Consider the following 12,246-nt stretch of genomic DNA (forward strand, 5'->3'; position numbering starts at 1 on the left):
CAGGTGTTGAGGTCTTTAGGGGCATAACCCCCAAAGGGTCAATGGATCACTGTTGTAAGCCCCTGCTCTCTGACAGAGAACACTGGCTGTAGACGCTACTGTAGCCTTAGGCCTGTGGAAGGGGCCGTTGAGCAGTTCCGCTACCACTCCATGAAATGCGTGTGTGGAAAATCCACAATCCCAACCGCACTGGGCCCTTTGCATCTAGCCAGCCAAGGTGCAGGAGGAGAGGATGTAACACGTGTGAACGTATGTGCATTCATGTCACATGTAGCATGTCTTTTCCAGCTCACTGCTATTACACAGCAATGCTGGTACAAACGGAAAGGACTGAGCGTTGCCCCTGGGTGCCTTCCACTCTGCTCTGCAAGCCAGAAACAGAGCCAGCTTTCCTCTTTTCTAGCCTCCAGCCCTTTCTTGCAGGCACTGTATATGTACAGCTGTCAGGTGGGTATTACAAAGGGAACAGTGCAATGGGCTGGTGATGGATCAGATCATGCCAGACGCAGGTAAAACTGCTGCAGAGGTGAGAGCGTTCCACCTGTTACCAAACACACACACACACACCCCGGGCTTGAAGATACTTGACCCCACATCGGATCCTAAGCATATGGCGCTCCGGTAAACAGTATGTATTTAGGTATCTATATATAGCTCTCTCTAGTCCCTGAGGGTACCTCTGTCTGCAGAGGGTGCCTCATTAGCCTTTCTGATTCAGGAGATTTGGTGATGCTAATTTACAGAGCTCAGTGGCTCTGCCCTAGACAACCTGTAATACAAATATAGGTGCACGGAGTCCCAGGGCACTGTCAAAATGTATTAATAGAAAAAAATAAGCAACAAAAATAAACTACACAAAAGGCTACAGGCCTACTCAAGCAAAACTCCCACCATCTTCAATAGGAGTTTTGCCTGGGCACAGACTGAGTTACGCCTGAAGAATTTTGACCTAGTTCATTGAAATTACACACATTTTCCTTCCCTCCTTCCCCATCTCCACGTGACCTGAAGATGGAAAAGGCTGGTGGTTACAGTCGGTCCGTCCGTGAGCAATCAGTTCCAGAAGCATGAGGTACTTTTCTCTCTACGTGCAATTCTACGGTTAGGAACGTGGAGTCAGGTCAAAGTGAATGACTTGGGGGTGAAATTTTGCCCTGCTGATGGCGATGGGAGTCTTGCCCGTTTCTTGTTTTCACAGATAAACAGCTGTGTTCTGTATTGCTGCAGGTGACAGTGCTACCAAGAGATTCCAGGGGACACCCTGAATCAAGAGAGGAGCCCGAGCAGCTTCTTAGCCAAGCCCCAACCAGCAGCTGTCCCTAGCATTACGAGATTTGAAATTGCTGAGGCACTGGGGGAATGGTCTAAGCAAAAGAAAGACTACCAGTCAGGAACTGCTCCGCTCTCGTCCCACCTCTGCTGGGCACCCCGTCTGTGGTCCTGAGCAAGTCACTGCCTCAGTTTACCCATCTGTAACAGGAAGATAACAATACTTTGCTCCCTAACAGGTTCGGTGGGCATTTAAGAGCTCCGCACACACTGAAAATGGAGAGCCCATGTAAGAGCTAAAGATGATGTTCCAGGCCAGGTTTAGTTCTGGTCGCCCCCAGAGGAAGGCAGCTTCCTTTCCCCTATTGAACCAGCCTGCTCTCCTTGGCCATACAGATAGGTCAGCCCAAAATACAGGGGTGCCTGAGAGGATACAGAATAAAAGAGAAAGTGTAGCGAATCCCAGAAAAGACACTTCCCCAAAAACCGTCCGGCTGTTTCTATCTGGGAGGTGTGATGTGGGCACAGGGGTGTGAGTCAGGAACTCCGGCACGCTAGTTCCCATCACTCCCTCGCTCTGTGCCTCAGTTTCCCCACCGGCAAAATGGAAAAGATAATATGTTCCTCCTGTGCAGGTTTCATGTCTATAAAGCACACTGAGACTCACTGATGGGAGGTGCTAGAGACATGTAACATCTTATCATGTGTTTAAAAAAAAAACCCATCAGTTATAGCGTCTGCCTTACCGTGGGTGTAGAGCAAGCATCAGCGCTGGGAAACCGTGGGGAGGGGAGGCTTCTCCCGAACTGAGAAGGAGATTGATACGCCGCCTCCCCCCCCCCCCCCGAGAAATAAAATGATTGCTCCTTCCATGGGAACCTCTCTCTATCCATCCAAATACATGCATTAGCCCTGGCGCTTGCAGGGTGGCTGGAATGAATGCACGTACATACCTCTGCCTCAGCATGCGTGTTTGCTCTTCTCTTCCTCGGCTGTGATTGATTAAAGGATCAGGGACATCTGAGAATGGAGGCAGCCACGGTAGCAGCGGCTCCCTTTAGACTTGAAGAGCTTCCTTGCCTGCTGCTTGCTGCTGCCGTTGGCTGTCAGGCAGCTTTTAATCAAGGTTTGCTTATATCTGCAAAGGCCTTTCCCAGAGGGATGAAGGGGAGGGGGGGGGGAGGAGGGGAAGAGTGCATTAACATGCCAGCCACCCTTCCTCCCCCTCTCCTTTGTTTATCGAGAGGGTCAGTGTTTGGAAATGCCTAATAGGGATGGGGAAAGGGGTTGCCGTGAGGTGATGGGGGGAACTGGCTAGGGGAGAGGAGCATCTAGCTAAACAGTGGCATATCCCTGCTCTCTGCCCCCACTGAGCTTGGGGGATAAATAGGCGAGTTAGGGTACTGGACGGAAGGGCGACGTATTTATCTGATGAGGAAACAAGAGCCCAGATCCTGTTGGCCCTTACTCAGGGAATCAAACTACTCCTCCACTTCAACATGGGCTGTGCCTGATAGGGGAACTGAGGAAGGACCTAAAGGTTTGGCTCAGTGAGGGCTGGAAAAAATCCAGATTGTGGTTACACCGTATGGAAGGAGCATGGTCTAGTGGTTAGAGCAGGGAGCTGGGACGCCTGGGTTCTAGTCCGATGACTTGCTGTGCGATGGTGGGCAAGGCAGACTCTGGGCCTCGGTTTACCATCCTGTAGAATGAGAATAATGCTAGCCTGCCTCGAAGGGGTGCTGGTGAGAATCGAGACCGCGGGAAGAAAGGGCCTCTATTACAAAGCAGCAGTCTTACTCTATAGTTAGAGCTGGCAGCTCAGGACACCACAGGGGAAACGGGCCACAGAAGGCAAATTACTCTCCTGTTCAGACTCCTTAGGTGAGTATCCCTTAGCACCCCTCCATAGGCAGAGGGAGGGGCCTTTTCAAAGTGCTCAACAGGCTCTATCTAATTGGCGCTCCCAACCCCTGTTTACTGATGGGGAAATTGAGGCAGGGCTGTGCAGCAACATGCTCCAGTTCCCAGAGGGAATTAGTGGCAGAGCCAGGATTAGAACACAGATGCTCAGCCCTGCGCCCGCTCTCCATGGAGACACCTCAGACAGGTTTTTCCCAATAAAAGCAGGGGACTCAGGACTGCCATGTCTCTTTACACAGAGCGGAAGCAACCTACTCAGGAACAAACCTGGGGGGGCAGCACGTTTTCCAGGAATGGCAGCGTGGTTGTGACCCCCCCTGCCCTGGCAGGGAAGCCATTTCCAGCTGGAGGTCAATGGAGCGGGGTGCTCCCACCCAAGACAGGGCCTGCTAAGTCTAGTGGCATCATCACATGCTTTGCGGGGGGGGCCCATTTAGAACAAGCCCTTGCAGTAAGTGCTGGATCTAAGGCTAAACTGGCAGTGGGGAGATGGCAGAACACTGTCCGGATGGGAGGGGCACGAAGGCAGAGTGCCACCTGCTGAAGGAACCATCCCATTGCTAACGTGAGTGGGGCCGTCGGTGCTGGAGTCTGTTCCCGGAGCTGGGCTGTGCGGGTTAGCACAGCTAGGGGCCAGCCTGCCGCTTCGTGGAGTTGCTACGGCCTCCCCACGGGATTATTGTGGGACGTGGCACCCCCTCTGATCCCTCCTCCCATATAACTGCAGAGCCGGGGCCCAACCCAGGCCTTCTCCTTCCTCCAGCGCGGCTGTGAGGGTGGGCCAGACAGGGCTATCTCACCTGAAGCTGTGAAGTGGGTTGGCAGACTCACCGTTAATTTGCAGTGGGTTCTAGCTCCTCAAAAGGCTCACACGGAGCAGGGGAGCTGAACCCACATGGGTGATGGGGACAGGGTCTGCTGGTTCCACCTGGCCAGCAGAAGCTTCAAGGGCAGAGCAGCAGGGAGCAAACCAGGAGGCCCCTCGAAAGTCAGGAGCAGGTGAGCTGGGCTGGAAACAGGAGCATTTCCATGTGTGGCTCATCCATGTTTAGCCCTAATGCAATCTCATTTCGCCCTCCCCGGCGAGAACTGGCATAAGGAGTGAGCTGGATCTCAGGGATGATAGAATGTGCCCGGCCAAATCTTTTCCTGGTGTAGCTCCTGACTGTGCTGTAGCTCCCCAAGGGATGACTTGGGCCCATTATCCCACATAACATCCCACACCGTACAAAGGATCCCTGCACACCAGCTAAAACAACCGCCTCACACCTCTTCTTCCTGATTCCAAGCCCTGGAGGCAGGCCCCAGATCACCCCGGACCCCTTCCCATCCTGTAATCTCAGGGCAAGCCAGGCATCTTTCTACGGGTTGCCAATTCCCCTTCCCCTGCCTCATCTCACCAGCTATGAGCCCCTCCTCCCCCTTTCCCTCCGGCAGTGCCCAAAGCAGCATGGACTGGCATATTCATCAAGCCGTCTTAAGCTGCTCATTCTGAAGCAAGCCTCTGCCGTCTGCTCTGTGCCACCCCTTTCCACAGCAGCATCCCTCTCCGCCCCTCCCATGTCAGCTGCTGTAACTATGCAGCAGGCTGACACCCGGGAGGCTCCTGGAATCAGGTAGCAAGGATGCGCTAAAACCAGCTTCTGCCTCTGTGGGTGGATTGTGTCAGAATCCATGATGCTCTCAGCAAGGAGCCAGGGAATCTGTCACTCCTCAGCCCACTCCTCTCTCTCTCTCACACACCCCCCCCCCCAACTCGCTGCTTTGGTTTCTTGCTGTTTATCTGCGGATTTGAAAAGCTCCCGTCACATACACAGCCCGGGCTCCTGCTTGTTTTCTGCTTGCGCTTGCATTAATAACCCTCTGTGATTTATTTGTTGGGGAAATCCAGCATCACCTCCCTCTCAACTATCTGTTCCCTGGCTCTACACAGCCAATAACTCCCCTGCCTGGGAATTTATTCTCTTCCCTCTCGGCTTGTCTGGGGGACTGATCCTGCTGCTGCTGGCGTCAATGGGAGCAGGATCTGCCCCTGTAATTGTCTGGGGCTGGCACTGTCGCGTATTCGCAACGGGCCAGAGCCTGCAAACATGGGCACGCAGGAATGGTCCTGACACAAGCGAGCCGTCCCGGGAGAGTCAGTGAATAAGGAATGCCGACTCAGGCTCAAAGCACCACCCCCCTTTTTACCTCAGCCTGCAGCTCTGAGACCTTTGCCAGACGTCCATCCCACCCATCCAGGAATTTCACATGTAAATCACTGATAACCCCATTCCTGCAACAAGACAGCAACAATGTTCCTCAGCCCCTGAGTTCATACCTTTGACTTTATCTTCCATGACCCTCTAGGGTACTTTCTACGCTTCCTTTAACACACTGCACAACAGCAGTCTTAACTCTCTCTCTCTCTCTCTCACACACACACACACACACACACACACCACGTGGTTCTTATTAATTCCTACTCATTTTGTTTTTTTAACTGCCAGGTCTGGAGCAATGGCTCGGCCCCCAAAGGGAACGTCTGTCAGCCTGCATCGCTCTCACCTCTGCTTCTCCGAGGCGCCCGCGGGCTGGCAGTGGGGCTGACAAAAACAACAACAGGACCGAAACCAAAGGAAGTCATGCACGGAAGCTAAAACAAGGGGGCAGATTAGCTGCTCACCCAGCCTGCTGCTTTCCCGGGCTTGCGTTTGAGACAGAAACGAACCCAAATAATCTGGGGACGAAGAAACTCCCCCCAAAGTGTTCAAACACCAAACCCGTGACCGAAACCCTCCAGCCCATTTCTTTTCTTCTGCCTGGTTTATCCTGACAAACGGCTCCAGAAGGGCAGGTTATCATCCACTCTACCCCACATGCCCAAATGAACACAGGAATTTTTCTCAGCTGCTTCTAGCGCATCACTTCAGTTCTCCATGTTGTCCTACTGCTTGGCTAATGACCTGCTAAAAGTATTCTGCGAAAAACCCCACTCTTAGCCAGCCATTAAACTGGTTAGGACCAGCAGGTCATGCTTTATTGCCTTAATAACTGAGTTTATGAAAGGTCGCCTCATAACTGATAACATGCATAATTTTTGTAACTTAATTAATGCTGCTAATATAGTGAAGTCTCCATCAGTAGCTGTTGCAGCAGCTGTACCGTTTGCATACAGATCGCAGATTGTTAACGTTACCCTAACCAGATTGCAGCCTGCCTTTCTCACCAATGGAAGGCATACAAAACCTTGGCCTGACTCGAAACTGACCTAATCTCAGCACTTACAGCAAAGATGCCATGTAACTTCTCACTTCAGCTGCCCCCTTACCAACTGGTCCTTTCAAAAGGACCACGGGGCAATTTGGGTCTGGCAAGTGGCTTCTGTCTTTTTCTTTCATTCATGCAAGCAAACCTTCCAAATGTAAATCAAATCTCAGGGCCTGATTCTATCCTCCTTGTTCCTGCTAAGCAGCTGCCCCAATGAGTAATAACAGGACTTCTTGTGAGTAAGGTACTATTCCAACGTGAGTGTGGGTGTCAGAAGCAGGTCCTTTATGTTTGACACCTCTTGGGCCAAATACTGCTTTAAATCAGGAGTAACTCCACTGACTTCAGCAGAGTTTTAGCCAGTGACTTCAGGAAGCATTTTGCCTGAGCAAGGACCAAGGGCCTGATTCTCCTCTTATACTGGTGTAAATGAGAAGTAATTCCATTAAGGCAATGAAATGTCATGGGTGCGCAAGTGACGTAAGAGGCAAATCAGGTCCTGAGTAAAAATGAGTAAGCCCCGAGCAAGGACTCTAGGGTTCAATCATATGGCAGTTTTGCCTGACTAAGGGCTGCAGGATCTGGTCTCTAGTTTACTTTTAATTTCTCTTGGTTGCTCAATAAAATCAAGATCCTGGGGGCCAGATCCTCAGCTGGTGTAGATAGGTGTAGCTCTAGTGTAGTAAATGGAGCTATACTGGTTTACACTAGTGGGGGATCTGACTTGATATCTTTCTCCTTAGTGCTTCACACTGGTAAGTACCAGAATGCATTTTTCTCATTTTAAAAAAAGAAATCAACTTTTCCTCATCAGCTCCTAGCGCCTGCATACCTGGAGACCTGGAACCCACGTTAGGAAGAGTCTGACTGCCGGAAGCTGGAACTGGACGACTGGGGATGGATCACTTGACAATTTCCCTGTTCTGTTCATTCCCTCCGAAGCATCTGGCATTGGCCACTGTCAGAGCCAGGATACTGGGCTAGCTGGACCATTGGTCTGACTCAGCATGGCGATTTTTACGTTCTGATGTTAATACGCTGGCAATTCTAGGCACTTTCCACTGAGCATGTAACTGTGCCCAGCCTTTGCAAAATAATGTAAATAGAAAACCAGGTGCAACCAATGTGCAATTCACTGATATGCAGCAATGGGCAAATATGGTGATCTGCAAATCTGAGGCACTACAGCTAGTACATCTAAGCCGGCAAGTGCTAGCTTCTTTAATGCGTCTGCTTAGTTTTGCAAATTATTTCATGCTGGCTGAAAAAAGCCAATATGTCTGCTGCTACAGTTACACTGCAATAATTGTTCTGAGCCGGTTGTCACACTGTCAGAAAGGCACCAGCTACTGCGGAGAAACTCGGCTTGCTTTAAAGCCGTCCGTATTATTTCGTAGCAAATTAAGTTTTCCAAGGAAGCTGGAGGAATCCTCAAGCCTTTCTGCTTTTGTTTTTTAAAAAGAGGTGCACAAGAATCTATTATTGTACAATCGCCTCTGCTCCGAAACACCCGCACACACATGCAGAGTCGTCCCCCAGGGAGCAGAAGCTTTGCCCATATTCTATGCAATGATCCTGCAGAATGAGGCTATGATCTTTCATCAATCATTGCCTGAGCAGTCATGCGCACGCTCACACACACACACACACACACGCACACACACACACACGCCCACCAGAGTGTGCACATTGCAAGTACAAATTTTGCAGCCCTTTTTTTCCAAAGGGACAAAGCCACCTGGTGTAATTTCCCTGGTTCTGGTGAGAAACGTAGTTAGAGATATGTATAGGCACCGGCGGTGGGGAAAGCAAATGAACCCAGATCCTCAAATTCAACTCAAAGGGTACCTGGGATTGGTTGATTGCTGCAGGCTTCTCATCGTACTGTCCAAAGTATTTTCTGTCTGAGCTACCGTATCTCCAATCACACACAGCATGCACTGTGCAAATCGGGGAGATGCAAAGGCTGCATATCAATCATAGCGAACACTCACATGAATACCATTATCTGCTCCAAAGTTACAGCACCTCCTCCCATCGCTGATCCTCATTAGAAACATCATCTCCCCCACCCTGCTCTCTCCCCGCCTCCCCTCCATCACCCCTAAGTCACAAGCCACTTGCTCGCTTCTCAAGAAGCCTCGCAAAGCAGGTTGAGCGCTAGCGTTTAAGCAGAGTTAAATTGTGGCTCTGTACTTACACAGCTGACGTGGCCATCGAGGACTGCCGCTGGGGGAGGCAATTAGACAGGGCTGAGGCCCGCCCCGCGCTCCCCCAGTGTGGGAAGCGGAACCTCGCTGCGTAGGATTCCTAGCACCATCCTTGCTCACCTAGCGGGCTGAAAGCAGGATCCAGGTCCACAGTCTTTGAGAGTGCAGTGCAGTCTGCGTCGGCGAGAGCGCGAACAGGCGAGTTCTGTGACTCTCAAATGCCTGGGTTATCACTTTCCTCTAATAACCAATAAAAGGCACTAGCCTCAGAATAGAAACGGGAGTGCAAAGCAACAGCAAGAACAACACAACTTCTCTCTCGGAAAAAACCCCAACCCCAACAGCTATTTGCTCATTCCATCACCTCCCATGTATCGACGGGTGTCTGCGCGGAGATCCTTGCTCTCTATTCTGTTCTGTTTCGGTTCTGGCACCACTCTAATCACGCTGCTAGCTGAGTGCCTGCTGTCTCGGGGTGTGCATGTCTGTGTATATTCCAAGGGGAAAGCTCAGTTTTAATAGCTGGTCCAGGATCTTTCCTGTCAGGCTGCTAATTATTATAGCAAGAAGGAGTGAGAAAAAGAGAGAGGAAGACAAGGAACCTGGTTCTAATCTTACTCGCACTGGTTTTACAGCAGAGTAACTCTGTTGACACTAGGGGAGTTACTCCTGATTTACTCTGGTGTGAGTGAGATCAGGATCAGACCTACGGTTGGAGAGGAGGGAGAGAGCTGGTTCCCCATTTTAGAGAAGGAAACCAATTTCAGTCTAGGAGACTCCCCAATACTTGGGGAAACCTGGCACCCTGACATCCCTCCATCTCTCCCATTCCCCTTTATTTGTTGATCTGTCTGCATCCATATATCCGCGAATACCAATTATGGTTTGGGAGAATGTATATCTGAGATGTGCAAACACAAAAGGCAGGAAATAAAAGTCATCTCTTACTGAAGAGGAGAGGTAACCATGACTACCTGGGACCTCATTTAAAACTGTGCCGGCCGCAGGCTAAGAGGCAACACTTCCTATTGTCATACGCATTTACGGAAAGCTTTGAAAATGCTAAACCCCTGGAAACCATCTGGGAAGTAAGAATAAAAATGAGAAAGAGGGAAAAAATAGAAAAGAGATTGATTTCTGTTGGGTTCTTATTTCCCTACCCAGGAAAGCAAGCAAGCTTGAGGTTCAAATGAAAAACTTTGGAGGAAAACAGGAGCTGATCATTAGGTTTCTTCCCTCCATCCCCAAGGTGGGGAGGGACCAGGATAATACACATGTTCAGAAAAATAAGCTTATGCTAAAGAAGGGCTTGAGGGTTTAAGGTACTGGGAATAAATTCTCTGACAATTTAGCCCTCTTTTCCTGTTTGTGACGGGATCCTGATGGCCACAAATGCATTCATTGTTTGTATTTGCCAAATGGTTTCGATGAACAATTTTCCGCCTATGGGGTGGTTTGCAAACTGTTTGCTAGCTGTTATTCGTGGCGTCCGATTGGTCACCTTCATCACGTTGCATGGTTTCTGCTCCCCGATAGGGCAACCGACAGTTTTGGAACAGGAGAATAACAAATGGCGAACAGTGAGTAATGACTACTCTTCTTCGCTCATGTGAATGGGGCATTCATACGAGATGAAACTCATTCCTGTGCAGAGGGCCTGCAGAGAGACCAGGCATGACTGAAGTCCTTCGGAAGCCCTCAAAATAGGCAGGGCCTCTAGACTGGGGTGAATTTCACCCAGGGAGAACAGCCCTTTCCCAAACTAATCCATCTGATCAGTGCTCACAAACAGGTCCCTGATCCTGTGCGGTGCTGAGCTCTTTGGCCGCAAACAAGCAAAGCAATCATCACTGCTGCCAGCTCTTGTGATTTTATCATAAGTCTTGTGATACTTGATGGTTCTCCGATAGCCCCAGCTCCAGGAGCGCAGGGGACAAGGCAGAATCTTGGCTTTCGTTTAAAACAATCAAACATACAAAAAACAAATAAAAGGTAAGTTTCTAGCTCTCATGGTTGTGGAGTTAACGCTGGAAAACGTGAAGCCCAAAGGCTCAAAAACCAGAAGGCAAATAAAAGGACCTTGAAGTCTCTCTCTCTCTCTCTCTCTTTTTTTTTTTAAGCTTCTGATTTTTAAGGCAAATTCATTATTTTGGAAGCCTGGCTCATGATTTCTGCATGCTTGAGGCTGGCAGTACTGACATGTGTGTGCTTAAGTTTAAGCAGTGGCACTGAACTCAGTGGGACCACTCACTTGGAGTTAAACTTGAGCTTAAGCGCTTTGCTGGATTCGGGTCCGAGTGCTCGGCATCTTGCAGGATTGAGCAGATAGCAGGGGAAACAGAAAAGGGACCACAAACACGGGGACAATAATTCATTCAGAATTTGAATGAATGTTCACGATCTGGCAGCGTTCGACCGGCTCTAGTTTAAAGTTTCCCATTGCCCGCAGGCTACAGACACAGTGCCTTGCTCTGTGCAGGGGAAAATCCACGGCAGTCTTCATTTATCCCCAGCCCCGGAACTTCTACAGGCCTCAAGATACGGCGCCCCTTGTGGCCTCATCCAGCGCCCACTCACGTGAATGGATGGACTCCCATTGGCTCCAATCGGCCTCAGCAAAACCTAGTGGGAAGAGCATTCACAGGTCTAAACGCCTTCTGCCATTTCTGATCCCAGACGGGACAATATCATCTAGTATCCCTTGGAAAGGAAGGAGCTCTGAGGATGGGCCCAGTGCTTCAGCACTGCTACGAGAATTTCCCCACAACTGTGTGCTCCCCCTTCTTCTAATATAACCTTGCTGTTCTTTTAAAACCTCAGGGAACTGCAGACCTCTTGAAAGCGAGCACAAGCAGAGAGCAATCAGGTTTCTCCTACACAGCTCTGCTAATGGACCTTAGCACCCACCCCAACACACACACACAGACGCTTCTAGATTTTGGGAAGCCTTGGAGTAGACTAGCCACTGGGCCAAAGTTTGGGATGCTTTTGTGATCTGGATGAATGTCCCCTGGAAACAACAGGCCTCATCCTCATTTACACTAATAGCACTTTAGCGTAAATAAGAATCAGGCTCTAGTGAGAAATACCAAGTTTCCATGGATCCATGATAAGGGTTAAGAGGATGAACACAGAGGATGAACACAGAGTGGCCATATGTAGACTAGGAAAATACAGGAGATCTTTTTTAAAATGTTAGCTCACACCTTTAAACTAACGTATTTTAAATGCTAGTGTAGACAGGACAAGTTGTGTTTGAACATGTGTTAGCTGCTGCTGGGCAACCTTGAGGGGCACCTAGGTCACCCATGACTTCTAATGTGTATTTACACGTGACCTGCCCTGTCTACACATGGGTTTGCTAACATGTCTTTAAAAACAACCTCCTTTCCTAGTCTAGACAGACCTTGTGACACAACACGCACTGCCCCTCAGACATCTTACTTTCATAAACATTTAGGTCAGAAGGGACCATTAGGATCATCTAGTCTGACCTCCTGCACAACGCAGGCCACAGAATTTCACCCACCACTTCTACAAAAAAAAAAACCTCACACCTATATCTGTGCTACTGAAGTCCTCAAATCGTAGTTTA

At 49.7% G+C, this 12,246-nt stretch overlaps 1 protein-coding gene across 3 annotated transcripts in view; it reads right to left on the reverse strand.

Annotated features, from left to right (window-relative positions):
- Positions 1–12,246, reverse strand: part of RAI1 (retinoic acid induced 1) — a 136,902-nt gene that overhangs the window by 50,043 nt on the left and 74,613 nt on the right. The window contains exon 1 of one of the 3 annotated variants that reach the window (XM_007062745.4): positions 8,642–8,961. The exons of the other annotated variants lie outside the window; for them this stretch is intronic. The gene's annotated coding sequence lies outside the window, so the exon portion shown is untranslated. Of the gene's footprint in view, positions 1–8,641; positions 8,962–12,246 lie in introns of those variants that run through there. 3 annotated transcript variants of the gene reach the window in all.

This window comes from Chelonia mydas, chromosome 10 (genome assembly GCF_015237465.2).
Source record: "Chelonia mydas isolate rCheMyd1 chromosome 10, rCheMyd1.pri.v2, whole genome shotgun sequence".
In the NCBI taxonomy this organism is placed as follows: domain Eukaryota; kingdom Metazoa; phylum Chordata; order Testudines; family Cheloniidae; genus Chelonia; species Chelonia mydas.